At 47.3% G+C, this 18,480-nt stretch overlaps 1 protein-coding gene across 12 annotated transcripts in view; it reads left to right on the top strand.

Annotated features, from left to right (window-relative positions):
- ZDHHC14 (zinc finger DHHC-type palmitoyltransferase 14) overlaps positions 1-18,480 on the top strand; it is a 276,013-nt gene that overhangs the window by 177,259 nt on the left and 80,274 nt on the right. The gene's annotated exons all lie outside the window — the stretch shown is intronic.

Here is an 18,480-nt window from a genome sequence, read left to right as displayed (position 1 = left end):
GTTGCCTGGACCGAGCAAATCTGTCTCTTGGGGCTTCCTGTCCTCGCCTGGGTCATGGGATCCAGTGGCCTCGCTTGCCTCACGGAAGTGGGATGAGGAGCCCGCGCGTTTAACCTGCAGAAAGTGAAGCTATTTATACAAGCAAGATCTAGAACACTGTGTTGGCTGCTACGTCTCGCTGTAAATCTGCTAAAACACAAGAAGCAGGAAATTGAACAAGCTTGAATGATAAGTTGAATCGCAGCCAGAAAGGAACTAAAACTTAAAGGTGGGCACATAGCAGGGGGGCTCGGGTGCGTTAGCTGGCCCCGTGCAAGGTCTGTCCCTGAGAGAGCCCCATTTCCCAGTGATGATGGGAGTGGCCCTGAGATTTGCTGTTTATTGTGCTTGGCTCAGACCGTGAATGGGAGAAGCGTGCCTTAGACAGATGGGGCAGGCGGGGTTCGAAGGCTCTATTGTCCGAGTTTCCATCCAGCACCTACTGAGCAGCTGTCCAGTGCCACGGGTTTGTCTAGGCCAAGGGTTTCCATGTCCGTGCAGATTAGAGTTCCTGTAGAGGTTTTAAAATTTTACATGATACTTTTTTTTTTAACCATTGGTATATTACTTTTTTAAAAAAAAGATTTTATTTCTTTGTCAGAGAGAGAACACAAGCAGGAGGAGGGGCAGAGGGAGAGAAAGCAGCAGGCTCCCGGCTCAGCGGGGGTGCAGGGCTCGATCCCAGGACCTCGGGATCATGAACTGAGTGGAAGGCAGATGCTTAACCACTGAGCCACTCAGGCATCCCCGTGTGTCACTTTTTGACCATAAAATGTATTAACACACAGGTCAGAGACTTCTGGAGATTCTGATTCAGCCATTAGGGTCCCCACTTAGAGCCCCCAATGTGAGACCCACTCTCTTATGCTAGGATAACTATGGGGAATGCAGGTGACACAGCTGTTGCCCTCGCTTTGTTGTCGAAGAGGACACGAACTGTACGCACCCGCCTGGTATGGAGCTCTACGACATTGGCCTTGAACTGTTGGGTTGAATTTGAAAGTTAAACATGGAATGTATAGAGATTCTTGGGGTCTTACTTTTTTCTCTCAGTATCTGAGGTTCTGCGGGCTGAGTGAGAAACATGGGGGTTTATAATACATCAAACAAAACCGTTTTGCTTCCTCCGCTCAGAGAGCTGCTTACCAGGAAGGGTCGGATGGTTTAGTGTGAGCAGGTCGCCAAGGTGTGTGGCCACGAGGCCGTGCAGGTGCAGCTGGGGCCCTGAAGCCTGAAGCCAGCCGCAGAACCCCATAAGAAGAGCCTGTGAGTCCGCGATGACCATGAAACCCACGGGCCACGGCAGCGAGGAAAGGAAGCAGGGCCCTGGAGCCCCAAACTGTGAGAAGGGCCAGCAGAGCTCCTGGGGTTGGCTCCTAACTACTGGATGGGAAGTTCTACAAGAAGGGGCCCTGCCCTTGTGTACTCTGGGCGGACCCCCAGTTTCCATTAGCCGCTCGGGTGTAGAGACCCCAGGAGCTATGCCTAGGGCTCCCTGGGCAGTGTCTCTAGGGAGATGTGGGGTGGGGGCTCCCAGGAGAGGGTCTGGGAGCAGATACTTACCCAGCGGGAGGGAGGGGGAGTCCTGAAGCCACTGTCATCCTTAGGTCTGCAGAGCTGTCATTAAAATGCAGATCCTCAGGCCCCAACCTAAACCCACAGAGCATCTCTAGGAAGTAGGGCCTGCCAGTCTTCTTCCAGCACACTCCCCAAGGTCCCACCCTGAGGTAGAGGAAGAGCTGGGACTGGTCTGGAGGACATGCGGACACCCAGGAGTGGCTGGTTTCTGCATCGCTCTGTTCTGACTATGTGTATGGTGGGGTGGGGGTGTTCCTTCCCCAATCCCCCCACAGAACTGCTTCTGTCTGAAGGAGGAGCATGTATTCTTCTTGTTTGCAGGACCTGCGTCTTGGAAGACACTTATTAGACAAATGTCCTAGCAAGGAGTTGTCCAGGTGGACCATCATTGCTCAGCTCCATGTGCGTCCAGAACAAATCTGGTCGTTTCTCTCCTTCACATACAAAACCATGGGGTGGGGGTTGGACCCGCCTCCGGCCAGCAGAGACGGGCTGATGAGACACTGTCCAAGACTGAAGGCTAACAAGGACTCAGAGCCTCAGGCCAAAAATCTGTCACCCAGACCTGCGGGGAAGGGAGTAGGCAGCAGGGGAGGGGAAGGTTTCAGAAACAAGCAGCTAATGGCCTCTGAAGGCCGCCCTTTTGGAGGAGTCTGGGCCCTAGGGCTGCACTGAAGTTCTAGGACTTCAAGAAGCCTAAACAAAAGTGAAACACAAGGTACTTTGGTTGGGCCATTCCGAGCATCTCTGTGACATGGAGACCATTAGCCTACGGGCCGAGAATAGAAAGAATGTCCGGGAATATCAGATTCCTAAGAACATCGGGGCCCTTGCCCAGATGAAATCGGGCTGGAAACCCAAAGAATGTCTCAGTCGTATTTCTTCCAAGTTAATTGACAAAGGAACAGAGACATTCCTACCCAGCTGACAAGAAGATTTCGTAAAAAATCAAACATTGTATCCTTTGCAGTTAAAAACATCCTTCTGTGGTGGTCTCCGTTGGCGTCTGCAGACTGTCACATGATGAGATAATCAGAAGCAAAAGGCATAAGGACTCAGATTTCTAATTCACGCTTTATGCCAACAACCTTGGGACCCGAGCGAGATACTTTATTTGCCAAAAGGGACCCAAAAAAGAAAAAAAAAAAAACATAATCACATTCAGGAGGATCAGTGTGTCCACGTGACTGGAGGGAGACTTGTAGGCATTTAGGTGCTGTCTTTTGTATTATGTGTACGTTTTTTTTTTTTTTAAACTTGTGGAAGTTGGTGACCATTAAATGCTAATCTCAAGAACTGGAAACTCAATTTTCTTTGCCTCCAGTCCAAACAGCACAGTTTTGACTCTCGTTGCAAGTTACGCTGTGAGTGAGGAAGAGAACAAAGGAAAAATGAAATTGTTTTGTTTCTGTCAAAGCTAGCCTGCACTGTTATTGATCACAAGGTGTGTGCTGTTAAATAATTTATCTGAGTTCTGTTCCGCCCCAACACATTTTATTCAGAGATCTTACAGCCCTTTATTAAAGTATGGATGAGCACCAGTAAGGCAGACAAAATCACCATTGCCTGCCTTAGAAGTAAGTTGAGATGCAACTCGTTCTTGCCTGATTTGCCATGACCTTGGCCTTTTTTCAGATCTGGTACCAGAGAACATTGGGGACTGCCGTGGGCCCACTAAGGGAGGTGTGGGGCTCTAGGAGCTAGATGCAGAGATCCACTGGGGGTGGGCAGGCCGGGGGGCTCTTCCATGCTGCTCTTGTCAAGAAGGAGCATGTCCTCGGGATGCAGTCCAAAGCAAAAGTATTTGGACAATTTCATGGAATCACTGTAAGTGGAAAGGTGTTGCATGGAGGAGATCGATTTAATGGAGGGCTGGTTAACGAGCATTTATTAAGTACCTACCAGCAGTGTGCCTTCAACCCATTCACCATCTGCTTGTGGGACTAAAGCGAAAATACAAGAACTGATTTCATGGAGAACACAAGCACATTATTCAGTATGATCCAGACTTAGTCGCACGCATGATGCAAAGCACAAAGCCAAGTGGAATCAGAAAGCTGGGGGGCATGCATCCATACGGACTCCTACACCCGGAAAGAGCCAAGAGCCTTCTGGCTCATCTCTCCGGCTCCTGGTTCTACAGACCTGGGTAGACCAGTAGACCTCAATCACTCAAGGGCGGCAGTGCAGACAAGAGAACTGGGTCTCCTGGCTCCTGGGAAAATTCTCTGTTCCCCTTGCTTTCTCTTGGTGCACAGTCTGGGTGATACTGTGGCAGCAGAAAGAACACAGTGCCCAGTAGCGGGAAAGGCAGTGTTCCTAGAGATCAATGTTGTGCTGAGATAATCTGCGGTAAGTGAGCTAATTGTATGACTTGGCCCCAGTCAGCACCATGTGTGCCAGAGAGCTAGGAGGAGGATTCAAATTCCAAGAGTGACAAGTGGCCCCAATGAGTGGAGCAGACTCCTTCTCACATCGTTTCAGGAATGAAAAAGGAATCTGAAAAGCATCTAGCTCACAACCAGTCCTTAGGCGGAGCGGAGAACATCTTTCTAAAATTATTGATGAATATCCACTCTGCTCAAAACCTTTCTGGTCCTCACGTACAAAATGTCAGTTGCCCGAAAGCAGAGAGGTTTGGTGTGTTTTGTTCGTTGCTTTATCTTTAGTGCCTAGAACGGTTCCTTGTACACAGTAGATGCCGCAAAATGGTCACTAAGTAAAAATAAAACAATTGCTGAAATCTATGAATTTAAAGTATTTTTCTGAAGCAGCAGAACTATTTCTGTTGACGTCTGAATTTATGAATTAGAGGGAACCCAGACTATCTCAACCCTTTTTGCAAGTGTTTTATGCCTCTTGCCAGATGTTTTAAAAGTCACAGTTTTTTTGTTCCTTACAAAATAACACATACTGATTGTAGAACCCATGAGGGACATAAAGGACTTATTTAGTTCTTTTTTTTTTTTTTTTTAGCAAATGAATTAATCCGACCAATCAGAGATATCCTTGGTAAACATTTTTAAAAGATTTTATTTATTTGAGAGAGAGTGAGCGAGAGAGACAGCATAAGAGGGGGGAGGGTCAGATGGAGAAACAGGCTCTCCACTGAGGAGGGAGTCCGACATGGGACTCGATCCTGGGACTCTGAGATCGTGACCTGAGCCGAAGGCAGTCACTTAACCAACTGAGCCACCCAGGCGCCCCATGGTAAACATTTTGATGTATCCTTTCAGTATCTTTTCTCTGCATAATATATTTTTACACAAATATGGGCTCATGTCATGTGTAACTCTTTTGAAAACAGACTTTTTTCCCCTGCTCTGTACTATGAACCATTCCACTCCATCTTTAATAGGTTTATGGCTGTCCATTGTAGAATCACGATCACAAGTCATTTAACCAATTCTGTTTTCTTGACACTTCAGTTTTTAATACTAAAAAACAGTGTCGCAATCAACATTCATGGAAATTTTCCAAAGCAGATGTCTAAAGATGCTCTTGCTTTGCCAAAGGTATATATAGGTTGTTAATGTTTTGAGATATATTATGTTAATGTTTTGAGATCCTCGAAGGGTTATGCTAATTTATATTCTCACCGAAAGTGCACGAGCATGCCTGTCCTCCCTGCTCTCCCCAATACTAAATATCACCATTTAAAACTAACCCGGGCCTTTGTTTGAGATTGGGGGCAGCCAAGTGGCGAACTCCTTCAGTAGATTTACTGACCTAGTTCTCCCTTGTGTGTGAGTTACCTGTTCACGTCTTTTCCCTATTTTAATTGCAATATTTGTCTTTTTCTTAATCGTTTGTAAGAGCTCTTTGAAGATACGACTCTTCGTTATGTGTGTACCAATGTTTCTACTTTATCATTTGCACTTTATGGAGTTTTTGACATACAGTTTTTCAAATTTTTGTGTAGTCGGAGTCCTCTGTCTTTTCTTTACATATGCTGCCTTGGCTTGTGTGTTTAGAAAGCGCTTTCCTGCCCCTGGACTCTTAACTTTATGCACGTTTTTCTAGTTCCTGTAAGGTTTTATGTTTATGTATCTTGGTATAAGATACGGTTCTAGATTTGGGGTTTTTTCCTTCTAAACAAACAGGCATTTATCCCATTTCCATTTATTGAATGGCTCTTGTTTTCCCCACTGATTTGAAAAGCTGCGTTTATCAAATACTGAATCTTACAGAGTTTTTATTTCTCTGGGAATGTTCTATTCTGCTTCAACGTTTCACTTTTTTCCTGGGACAATTATTTCCCCCCTTTCTTTTCTTTTTTTTTTTTGCAAATATTCTCACCTGTTTAATTTTTCCAGATGAAGCTTTAGAATCATTTTTTCCAGTTCGTCAGAATTTCCCCAAATAATATTGGACTTTTGATTGTCCTTGTAACAGATGCATAAAGTGTTCTGGTAAGAGCAGACATGTTTAAAATACAGAATCATGCACTCCAGGATGCGGAATGCTCCTCTGTTTTTCGAAACCTCCTTAAAGTCTCAGTGTTGTTTTGTAGAGCTCTGCCTTTGAAACCCACCAACTATTTTTTTTTTTTTTTTGGTTAGATTTATTCCTAGTCTTGCGATTACTTTTTCTGAAGTAAATGGGATTTTTTCCCTTTATAGTTTCCAACTGGTTATTATTATTTTTTAAAGATTTTATTTATTTGATAGAGGTCACAAGTAGGCAGAGAGGCAGGCAGAGAGAGAGGAGGAAGCAGGCTCCCTGCTGAGCAGAGAGCCTGACGCGGGGCTCAATCCCGATGTGGGGCTCAATCCCAGGACCCTGAGATCATGACCTGAGCCAAAAGCAGAGGCTTAACCCACTGAGCCACCCAGGCGTCCCTCCAACTGGTTATTGCTAATATTATATATATACTTGTGTGTGTGTGTGTGTGTGTGTGTGTGTGTGTGTAGGCTTTTGACATTTAGATAGATACATAGATACCCAGATATGGATTTATACCTGTGATCTTATTAAAGATTCTTTTTTTTTTTTTAAAGATTTTATTTATTTATTTGACAGACAGAGATCACAAGTAGGCAGGGAGGCAGGCAGAGAGAGAGAGAGGAGGAAGCAGTCTCCCCACAGAGCAGAGAGCCGGATGTGGGGCTTGATCCCAGGACCCTGGGATCATGACCTGAGCCGAAGGCAGAGGCTTAACCCACTGAGCCACCCAGGCGCCCCATCTTATTAAAGATTCTTATTAATTTTCTCAATCAGTATTGATTAGAAGCAAAAGGGAAAATATTATAGGACCACCATAGATGGACATTTTTTCCAGTAAAGTACACAATGCATTTATAAATAACATCCACTAGTCGTCCAGTGGCATCCTTAATTCTCTTTTTCTCAGTGTTAAAGATGCAATCTTGTGACATTGCTGGACAGAATGAGATAGAAGCTGGTCCTTGCTAATGTCCTCCTGTTGATGCCACTCAACCATCAATAAAAGCACGTCAGATTCCCTCGTGATAATGAGGAAGTACAGCCCCGCTCTCACGTGGCATGCAGCGCCCAGGTGCTTTTTAAAAGATTGTATTTATTTATTTGACAGAGGGAGAGAGCACAAGCAGGGAGAGCAGCAGAGGGAGAGGCAGGCTCTCCTCTGAACAGGGATCCCGACACGGGGCTCCATCCCAGGACCCAGGCATCCTGACCAGGGCTGAAGGCAGACACTTCACCGACTGAGCCACTGAGGTGCCCTCGTGACCAGTTTTTAACCTTGTTTTCCCCTCCTTGTCATATAATACTCCAAACACCGATAACCCAGACTGAGCTCTATCATTGTCCAATATTTAGTAGCTTCTAATGATGCAGGGACTGTCCCCATGGATTAGAAATGCACACAAATACTTCTAGCTTTGGCCTTCAGTGAAAGAATTTATTTTCATATACGCAGCTCAGCAGTTTGGTGAGAGAAATTAAAATGTTGCAAGGACAAATGACCTTTATTTCTTTTATATTTAAGGGTGAGTCTTTGGCATGCATGTGGGGGAAAAAAGTATGGCAAAAAATAAGATCGTCATTAATTTTCATTTTGCCAGAAGCATGTTTTAGAGGAACTCAGTTAAACTAAAAAGGTCACAGCTACTAAGCACTTTCTTTTTCTTGTTTTTAATTGTATTAGTTAGTGATACAGATATATATATATATATATATATATATTGCCCTAGAGGATCTGGGCAGGCCCCCAAAAGATAAGTGTTGATAGCTCTGAACATCATAGCATCTGACAGTCAAGGTCTTTCAATGAATTACATTGCCCCTGAACTGTGGGCACTCGAAGGGTCATAGTTAAATGTGGAGAAACTGAGGCCTGTTTTCTCCACCAGATTAAAAAAAAAATCACACTTCTCTCACCAATGCCATCCTGTTTTCTGGAACATATGCTTCAGCACTATTTTTAGGAATATTTGGGCTTATATTCGTGGGATTATTTTTGCGACAGTGAAGAATGATGTTTACCATTCCATGGTCATAGTTAAAATTCACGCTCATAGCCACCTCCTTAATTCTGTGAGCACACAGAAATGTGGACAGGGACTCTCCTTTAACTTAACAGGGCCCTTCTTCCCTCAGACAGCTGTTGTCTTTTGCAAACTGCGTCCCCTGGAAGCAGGGCATGAAACAAACAGGCCCAGTCACAGAAACCAGAGCCACTTCATTCTCTCCCATTGTGGATATTCAGATTCTCTTAAGATCGTCTTTGAACAAAAAAGACTGTTAGAAAGGCAACCAAAAAAGCACCATTTGAACACCTGGTCAGGCATCTTCATTGGGGCCCACTTTCCATTTTCCATAATTAAGTAGATAAAATCAGCTCTTCGGGTAACGTTAACATCTTTACAAATGGCACACATCAATAATATTAATAATAATAAAATAAAGTAAAGTAAATGGCACACATCTCTCTCGTGCGCGTCCCCAGGCCAGCTCCTGCGGTTCTCCAGCTAGTGCTAGAAACTCGGCTGAGTTTAACTGTTGCCCGCGTCCTGTTTGCCTTGTATCCCAAGCCTCTTCATCTGCTGTCCACAGGGAGCTTTTCTAAACATACTGGACCTAAGACCTAAACATACTGGACTTAAGACCTTCAGGAGCAAGGAATCTTTGCATTTTAAAAGGCTCCCAAGTGAGCAAACCTTCACGGGTGGTGCTTGTCACCTTACCTGAAAAAATGCACCTAGGAACTCCCCCACCCCCAACCCTTAGCTTTTGTCCTGCTTGCTAATGAGTGTTTGCCTCTGGACAGAGTGCTTCTCGAACTGTCACATGCCTCCAAGGACCTGGCGTTACTCATTTCTAACAAGCTTCCTAGTGCCCCTGCTATCACGGGTCCACAGAACACACTTTGAGCAGCAAACCCCCAGGCCCAGGTGCCGCATCCTTGGCCCCACTGACATCTTGGGCTGGGTGGTTCTTTGCTGTGAGGGCTGTCTTGTCCATTATAGGATGTTCGGCAGCATCTCTGGGCCTAACTTCCTAGATGCGATAGCATTCTCTCCTGCTTGTGACAACCAAAAAAGTCATCAGACATGTTTGACCGTAGCCAGATTTTCCCTAGGGCACGAAATCACCCCTGGTTGAGAATCACTGCCCTAGGTGACCTTGACCCTCAGTCAAGAGTAAGAGATATTGCTAAAGGCGATTTGTTTGTACATTTCAAAATCTGTACTCTGGGTTTATCAGCCTTCCCTCGAGTGTAAAGGGATAGAGGACTTAACTTGTTCACCGTTATCTCCAGAACACCTGGAAGGCTGCTTAGCACACAGTCGGGGCCTAGTAAATATTGGACAGGAATAACAAATGAATGCATGAAGCTAGCACCGAGCAGCATTGGAGGCTCATTCTCTAAGGTTTCCTTTCCCTATGTTCTATGAAGCATACAGAGGAAAGTGGCTTTGCCCAATTCTCTACAACTATTTCCTTGTGTTTTCTCAGTTCCTGGTTAAAGCCATAAGTGGTCGAGCGGCTGTGGGACTGAAGCGTGACTGTTGCAGTTCTCATCTGACGAATGCTTTTTCCTTGGCACGTTCTCCCCTAAGGGAGATCCAACCTACGAGCCCTTTGATGACCAAGTCTGGAGGAAGCCCAAAGCCTTCGTGGTTTCTAAGCGCCGTGACCTCCCATGACCAAAGCCAGCTGCATGTTCAGGAGAGGCGAGATCCAGCCTGGGCTGCTCTGTGCACCGTGGGTTTGCTGTCTGCACTTGTCATCTCCCTCTTTCTTAGGCTCCTGCTGCCTGCTGCGCTGTCATTGTTCCCCCAACTTCCACCCTCTTATGGGGCTGGGAGGGCCACGGGCCGCACCATGAGTGGGAAGGGTACATGTACATCACTGCCCCTCAGAGCCAGAAAGCAGCAGCGCCTGTCTCCTTCCGTTCCTCCTCTTGAGTGGTTCACAGGCAGCCGCGGTGTGTGAGCAGCACACCTCAAGTCCCTGGTCCCTGCAGCAGACCTCAAGTGCCCTGCTTTGTTCATGAAGGCCAGACAGCCAGCATGGGTGTGAGACTCCGTGGGAACAAGGATCCCCTCTGCACCGCCCTTCATGCCTCCAGCAAGGGCAGGCAGCTAGTCTCCTTATATGGGATCTGCCCCAGGTCCCCTGCCGGGTCCCCATCCCCAGGAGTCTGCATTAGCTCCCCACCACTGCACTCTTCACCCCTTCTCCAACTCTCTGCCTCCTTCAATGACTCTGCTGGTTTGAGGGCAGCCCAGGGACTCACAGTCTCAGCTCCTTGCTCTCCTGTCTCTGGGCCTGCGGGCTGAGCCCGGGGTGGGGGCGGAGGGGGAGGCATTGATCCCTTCGCCCTCGTGGCGTCCTGGCTGTGCTTTGACTCCCCTGCTTTCTGTCCAGCCCCGAGGGAGCACCGTTCCTTCCTGCTCCACCCGCCATCCACTCTGCAACCGTCCCAGCCGTGTCCCCTTCATCCGGAGGGAAACTTGCTTGCCCTGCCAGCCTCCCCCTCCTACACCAGCATGTTCACCTCTAGCAGGTCCCATCATGCTCCTTGTCCCACAGGACAGGAATTTCCTTGGAAGGGAGGAGAACCGAGTTCACTGGGGGAAACCCTGGGTTTTTCCTTTGTACTTTTTTATTCCTAGCACCTTTGTGGTGCTGATGTCGCAGTCCATCTCCCAGAGGGAATCCAGCCTCAGTGACTCAGCAACACTGTGCCCTCCTTCTGCCTCTCCAGTGCTCCTGGCTTTTGGAGACGTAGGAGTGCCTTGGGGCTCAGCCCTTGGCCCCACGCCTTGTGATGCTGTCATGGTCAAGGGATGTTTCTCTGCAGCCTCGGCCCTTCCACTTAGTCCTGCTCTGTGTTGCATCCACCTGCATATGCCCTCCCACTCACTGCTAGCAGGTGCGCTCCCCTCCTTCCCCCGTCCCCATGTGCCAGCCAGAGCCTGAGACTCAACCCCGACACCCACCTGACTCTCATTTATCGCAGCCGCTAGTAACTGATGTTACCATTTTCACGTTTCTGGAATGTCTACTCCTCTCCATCGCCACAGTCCCCATCCTCTTCTGAGCTAACATCATTCCTGGCTTGTATTCCAAGTCCCTCCTACCGGGCTGTCTTGCTTCCCTCTGTCCCTAGCCCATCTCTGGGACTGTAGTCAACTGATATTTTTTACATGTTACCTACATTTGTATTACATATACATTTTAATCCTCCTTGGATTCTGTGTTAGGGTTCTCCAGAGAAAGAGAACCAATAGGAGTATCTAAGTTTATTTTTAAGGGGTTATGGGACCTGGCAAGTGAAGTTTGTGGGGCCGGCCTGCAGGCTGGAAAATTGGAAAGAGTCAAGGTCGAAGTCTTGAGTCCAGATTTCACAGGCTGGATTTCTGTGTTGCAGTCTTGAAGAGAATTTCTTATACTCTGGAGAACCTCGGTCTTTGCTCTTAAGGCCTTCAAGTGATTGCACGAGGCCCACACACAGGATGGAGCATTATCTGCTTTACTCAAAATCTGATTTAAATCTTAATCTCATCTAGAAACACCACAGCAACATCTCTCCTGGGGTTTGACCAGGCAACTGGGCACACAACTTAGCCAAGTTGTCACAAAAAATTAACAGTGAAGCTTCCTCTTGCACTTAGGATGAAGGCCAACATCCCAAACATGACCACAAGGCTCTGTGTCATCAAGCCGCTGCCGCCTTCCTCTCTGACCGTCTCCCAGGCACTGTGTCCTGGTCACACTAACCTCCTCTCCCCTCTTGAATATACTGTCTGCCTCCTGTCCTGGGGCCAGGGCACAAGTCATTATTCCCTTTGCCTAAAATACCCAGTTCCTAACTCCAGTAGACCAGCCGCTTGCACACGCGTGCACAGGCATTGCCTAAGGAAGTCCCCCCTCCATCATCCTTCAGATCCTGGGTCACGTACAGTTTCTTCTGGAGAGAGCCCCCACACCAGAAGGATGTCCTTGCTTCTCTGACTCAAAAAGGCAGAATGTATAGCGACACATTAAGTTGATTAGTTAATATCCATGTCCTCCTCTAGACCGTAAACTTCCTGAAGGCAGGAACCAGGTCTGTGCTTCCAACCAGGGTACCTCCAACACTCACAGATGCTGACAGTCTGAGGGGAGGATCTGGGCAAGCCTCACTGGGCCATGAGGACCACATGTCTTCCTTCCTGGTAGGACCCCTTCGGTCCCACGTGGGACCCATGCTTGCCCACGGGTTCCCCGCTCCTGCTTTCCTTGTTCTCTTGCTCCCAGCTTTGCAGGCCATCTCTGCTCTGCCTTGAGATGTGCCCCACAGAGCAGAAGGGGCTCACCTGTCTGCCCACCCGCCTGTGTGGCTCAGGCTTGAACTCAGCCTGCGTGAGCCTCACCTCAGGCATCAGTTCCAGTCTTTGAAGATAAACATTTAAGACAAACTGACAGAACAGAGATTTCATCTGGAGGGAGAAGGCTAGGGGACCGTGACCCATTCGTGAGCCTTCAAATGCACATTTGTATCTAAGCATTTGCAGGAGCAAAGCTACTGCCCTCCAGTAGAGCAGCGAGAAAATATTCACATTTTACCCTCCAGTGGAAACCCAACCAATGTCTGTGGACAGATCAGCATTTGCTCTACCTTCCCCCCTGATGCTCTAATAGTTGAGTTGTCTAAGGTCGAATCATGTGAATATTTTCCTACGGACTTGGAAGCTTAGCCAAGAGTCTGTGTTAATTGGCTCTTAGCCATATGCCTTCATGATAGATAACCATTTCAAGGTTGGGTAGTCTGTGGTCCAAATGCTGCAGAGCACCAAAGAAATGAGCCTTATGAAATTTCAGGGGTATCAAACCCACCAGCTGTCCTCCAGCTCATGCAGAGACATAATGTAATGACCTGCATATACAGCGAATTATACTTCCCCTACGACTTGTATCCTAGTTCAGAGAAGCTTTGCCTTCGTTCCAGTTAAACATTTATTAGTAGAGGTTCCTCCCTTTCTCCAGGACACTGTCAGTGCCGAATGGTCTATAAAGGTTCAATGCGTCAGGTAATCCCAGTGTTCCGAATCCTTTGGGTAAAGAAAAAGAATCTTAATGTGCTCCTTTTGTGAGTTTGGATGTTTCCCTTCGCATTTTTTTAAAAAGATCTTATTTATTTATTTGAGACAGAGAGAGAGAGAGAATGAGCAGGAGTGGGGAGAGCAGCAGAGGGAGAGCGAGAAGCAGGCTCTTCACTGAGCTGGGGTCATGACCTGAGCAGAAGGCAGCCGCTTAACTGACTGAGCCACCCAGGTGCCCCTCCCTTTGCGTTTCTTTTTTTGAGATTTTATTTATTTATTTTAGATAAGAGAGCATGTGAACAGGGGGAGGGGCAAAGGGAGAAGGAGAGAATCTCAAGCAGACTCCCCGCTGAGCACAGAGCCCAAGGTAGGACTCCATCTCATGACCCTGAGATCATGACCTGAGCTGGAATCAAGAGTCAGATGCCCAACCAACTGAGCCACCCCGGTGCCCCCATTCCCTTTGCATTTCAAAAAAGCAGAGTTCAGTTATTTTATATGGTGAAGTTCAACAGTTTTAAAAGTTCAACCATTTTCTCCCTGAATTTGGAGCAGGAATAAATGAGATGCTACACAAGTGGGTCTCCTAGGATGTGAGTGCCCTATTTATTATTTGCCTCAAGAAGAGAACAAGATTTATTCAGAGAGTGGCTTTAAAATAGACATGTATTAACAGCTTACTTAAGACTTCTGCTAAGCCCGGGCCTCCTGTCCAAGTGAGAACATTTGCGTCCCCGGATCCACACTGTGCGCACGGCGCCCCCCCCCCCAGACCCCCTTTTCTTTGCTGGTCGTGAGGTTGCGGCAAAATGGGATTCTGTCACTGTTTCTGCCTCCACAGCCACAGCTACCGACAATTTGCAAGGCAGGGGAGGGGTGGTTCTTCATGAAGAAAAAAACCCATTTCAGTCTTTTAAGCTCTTTCAAAACGCTTGTTTATAAAAGTGTCCTTAAGAAATACAGACTCATATAAACTTGAAGTACTGTTAGAGCTTTATCCCCCCAAATTCGAGATTTCTCTACCCATTAGGTATTACAGATTCCAATTACTCTTTTTTCCACAGCTGTGCTTAAACCACAAAGAGCAGCCCCAAGAAGCAGAGGCACAGTTGTTGCCAACAACAAAAACCCAACTCCAAAAACACAGAGTCAGAGAATTCAAGCAGGAGAACCACCTTCTGTGCCTCATGATGCGGGGTGGGCCACGGGGCTTCATCATCTCCAGGGATGAGGAACAGAGTCTCTGACCAGCCATTGACATCTGTCTGAATGCGGAGGAGAAACTTCCTTTGTGTTCAGGGGGTATTTGAAGCCCTGGGTTTCAAGCCCGTATTATTCACATCTATCCTGGACCCAGGTGTGCCTGAAAGCTGTTGGCTGGGGTGGCTATTGAATTTGTGATGTGAAATAAAATGGCCCCTTTGGGGTGCCCTGAGGTGCTCAGCTGTCCGTGTCGCCCGGCCCTCTCTGGTGGTTCAGACAAGCTGGGTGAGATGGGCCTCCGGACCAGCAGTGGCCAGGGATGTATTTGAGAGGAGCAACAGCTGGAGGAAGATGTTGAGAGAGGCGTTCCCAGGGAGGAGGGTGGGTCACAGGGCACAGGGACTCACACATCAGACTGATGTGTGCCTACGGAGGACACAAATCCTGGGCATCCAGACATCTTTGGTGCCCACCTTCCAGAACGATCAGCCTTCCATACAACATGTACCTTGAAGAGCTACTGTGTGCTGGGAGCTTTGCTGGATGGTGGGAATATGCAAGTGGGCACAGCCCGGTCTCCGCCCTCCAGCAGCATCTGGGGGAAGACACAAAAGCAGATCCTGGTCTCATTGCCCTAGCCAGGTCCTCCCTCTGACCTGTAAGAACCACCAGCAGAGGAGGTGTCTCCCCCTGCTCCCAGCACAGGACCTGACCTTGCACAACACGACCTACTGATTGAATATCATATATATATATACAGGAACCGCATGGTAGAAGTCTAAAGGAGGAAACAGCTCAGCTTACAAAGAGAACTTCAAACTGGTCCTTTAAGAAGGACGGGTATCTATGCAGACAGCAGGAAAGGGAGGCCCAGGGGGAGAAGGCATCGTGCCTGGAAGTAGGAAACAGCATCGCCTGGTCAAGGGGGCGCAAGGAAGCAACTGTGCTGTGAGCTCGGGCTCTCTGTAAGACTGAGCAGCAAGAGAAGGTCAGGTGCGTGGAAGACCATGTGGGTAGCCAGGAGACTCACTGCTCACCAGACTGCCCAGCAACACCCTCTCGCTGCCCCCTCTGCACCCATGTCTGTCTTTGGTCATGGGACCTCCATGGCCTCTGGCGTGGTATTTTGCTTAGGGTCCCTACAGTTGACCAGAACAATGTGGGTTTGAATTGCACGGGGCCACTTACACATGTGTTGTTGATATTTTTTTTTTCAATAAATACAGAACAGTGTTGTAAATGTGTATTCCCTTTATGATTTTCTTAATAACATTTCTTTTCTCTAGCTTCCTTTATTTAAGGAACACGGTACCTAATACATAGAATATACCAAATACATCTTCATCGACTTTATGTTATTTGTAAGGCTTCTGGTCAACAACAGACTATTCATAATTAAGTTTTGGGGAAGCCAAAAGTTATACTTGGATTTTCAGCTGTGCAAGGGGTTTGCCCCCCAAACCCAACGTTGTTCACAGGTCAACCATATATCCTGAATGTCAGTTGACTTTTTGGTTTTTATTTTAGTTCTGTGGACTTTCAGTCAGTTAATGATGGCACAGCTGGTCCTGAATCTAGGTCTTCTGATTTTTCCATTTCTTTTAGATAAAAAGCTCTCCAGATATTAAGTCAAAGAATTTTGGGGTTTAGCCTCGGTCTTAAGCTTCAGTTGACCGTGTCTGTTGAATTATAGCCTTCAGTTCACATTGTGTCAAAGCTTTAATCTTTCCAGAATATACTAGGGAACTACAGGGTCATTAGTTTGTCTTAAGAAGTGCAAGCAGATCCTTCTCCAAGCCACTGGTACTCAGACCAGGCCTTTTTTTAGTAGTTCTAGTGTGGGTGAGTTTATCATTCCCACTTTTTAAAACACTGCACTTGACAATCCAGTTTTTAAACTTTTCTGATTAAATCAACACAAATCTTACTGATTGGATTATTATTTTAAAGTCTATATCTGGCTTTCTAGTGTTTCTTCCCATGTTTTCATGAGCTGAATTGATACAGTAGATTTCGGGCTGACATAAGACCAGGAAGGCACCAAGTCATAATTAATCGAGGCCTCAGTGGCATCCAGTTGGCATGGTCTCTGGAGAGCTGACCTTATCCTTGATCTATTCAAAGCAAGTTATTTTTACCCAGATGCTTAGGGAAGTACACAGCCATGTCCTCTCTTTGCTTTCTCCTTATTGGAAAAGCTGTTGAGATGTCCCATGGGGCAGCCATAGGAGGCCAGGCAGGTGGGACACATGCCAAGAGAGGGTATCCTACTTGGCAAGGCCACCCAGGCTCTTTAGGATGACTCCACGGCTGTTTAATTATTCTAAGTAGAAGGGTTGTTTTCAGCCCAGGGGTGGATCAGAGGGCTGCTCCTTACTTTTCCCGTTTCCCTGTCTCCCACCACCTCCTCTCCTTCAGGTGTTCCAGAACTCTCTGTCCTCTCCTCCCATAACCTGCTTAAGAGAACTTTCATTTTCCGTGAATAGAAAATGGCTAACTGCTCAATATGCTTGTCTTACCGCTGCGGTTGGTATTTTCACAAATTCCAACACTAAGGCCAAAGGGCTGGAGGAGATTTTCCAGCCTCTGTCTTCCTCTTACAGAAGATTGGGGTGAAGGGTGAGGGGCCCCTGATAATCACGACGCGTGCATGGTGGGTGCTGTGCGTGCAGGGCGGCGGGCAGAGGGTACAGCTCTGCAAGTACCACCATCCCCGGGGAATTTTTACCACGCTGATGCCAGACTCTACCCCGCCAATGAAATCAGACTGTCTGAGGGCAGGACGGAAAGACCAGTAGTTTCAGAAGCTCTTCCCGTAACTCTCTTCCCAGCTGTTTGGGGGCGGGGCTCTGTGGGTGGTGGGACTCCCCACTACCCCTTGGCAAATTTGCCAAATGTTTCAACTGTTGCTGTCTGATCGTGTGTACTTTCAGTGTGTATGAATTAAAAGGGACAGCTACCTTTCATGCTCCTGGCTCTGTTTCCAGAACACCATGAAGTTTCCCAAGATTTCCTCCAGCCCCTAGGGTCTGTCCTGACTGTTTATTGGCTGCAGAGTCTCTGCCGAAGCCCTTAGATATTCTCGCTATTTATCCCCGGTGGCCTCCTGCTCTTGGCTGCGCGGCGAGCTGCCTGCCCCAAATTCTTTCTGGCAGCACTTACAGGGCTGGGAGAGGTCTAGATGAGAATAAAACTCCCATGTTTTATCTTCCTGTAGAGCAGGCTTCTCAACCCTGCAGCACATTGGAACTATCCTGGGGGCGATTCTGATGTAATGGGTCTGGGCCCGGGGTCCATGCATTAGGGGAATTTTAAAAGCTCCCTGGGTGATTTTAATGTGAACTCAGGGACCAGAACGAGATTGTAAGATAAAATGAAACTTAAAAAAATATACATATTTGTATTTTTTTCAACATTTAAAAAACTGGCCAGACAACAAACAAAATAGGGAAATTATTTCTTAAATATCAGTTTAACGTATATGTTTTTGAATATATATAATATGCCTTTAAACGTATATTTAAATGTATATACATGTATATTTTTGAATACATATAAACACACACGTATATATGACTTACGTTCCCTCCATCCAATACCTGGGATTTTTGAGGAGGCCAGTATACACGGTGGGAGATTCTCAAACTGGATTTGGGATGCACCAGGGGAGAAAGATCTTAATGACTGAGCCAGTCAGGTGCCCCTGGAGAAAGATCTTGATACCAGTATCACCCACTGTACTAAATAGGTCAACACTACCTGCTGTAACAAAGCCCAGACCTTCAGCAATTTAACTCGGTGGGGATTTGGTGTCCATGTAAGAGTGTGGAGGGCGAAGAGGTCAGAGAGGCAGCTCTACTGTGCACAGTCATCCAGGGTCCCCAGTTTGCTGGGGTTCTAAAGTGCCCTGGCCGGGAGCGAGAGAGTGGGCGGGGCTCCACTGGGGAGGTACCCACTGGCAGCAGTGCACCGGAAGTGCTGGAATCCCATTGGCCAGAGCTCAGTCACGTGGCCGCTCCCACCTGTGTGAAACAGTCCCAGCATCCCGCTCCCCCGCCCAAGTCCTGGCAAGGCCCAGGAAGTCTGTGGCACAGCAGTTCCTCAGCGCCTCAGGAACATTCGTGTGTCACGTGCCTCCCAGAACGGC

The sequence above is a fragment of the Mustela putorius genome, unplaced genomic scaffold (assembly GCF_011764305.1).
Source record: "Mustela putorius furo isolate JIRA1106 unplaced genomic scaffold, ASM1176430v1.1 tig00000450_pilon_pilon_pilon, whole genome shotgun sequence".
Lineage (NCBI taxonomy): Eukaryota > Metazoa > Chordata > Mammalia > Carnivora > Mustelidae > Mustela > Mustela putorius.
Note: the sequence above shows the minus strand (reverse complement) of the source record. Positions and strands in the feature narration are given on the sequence as shown.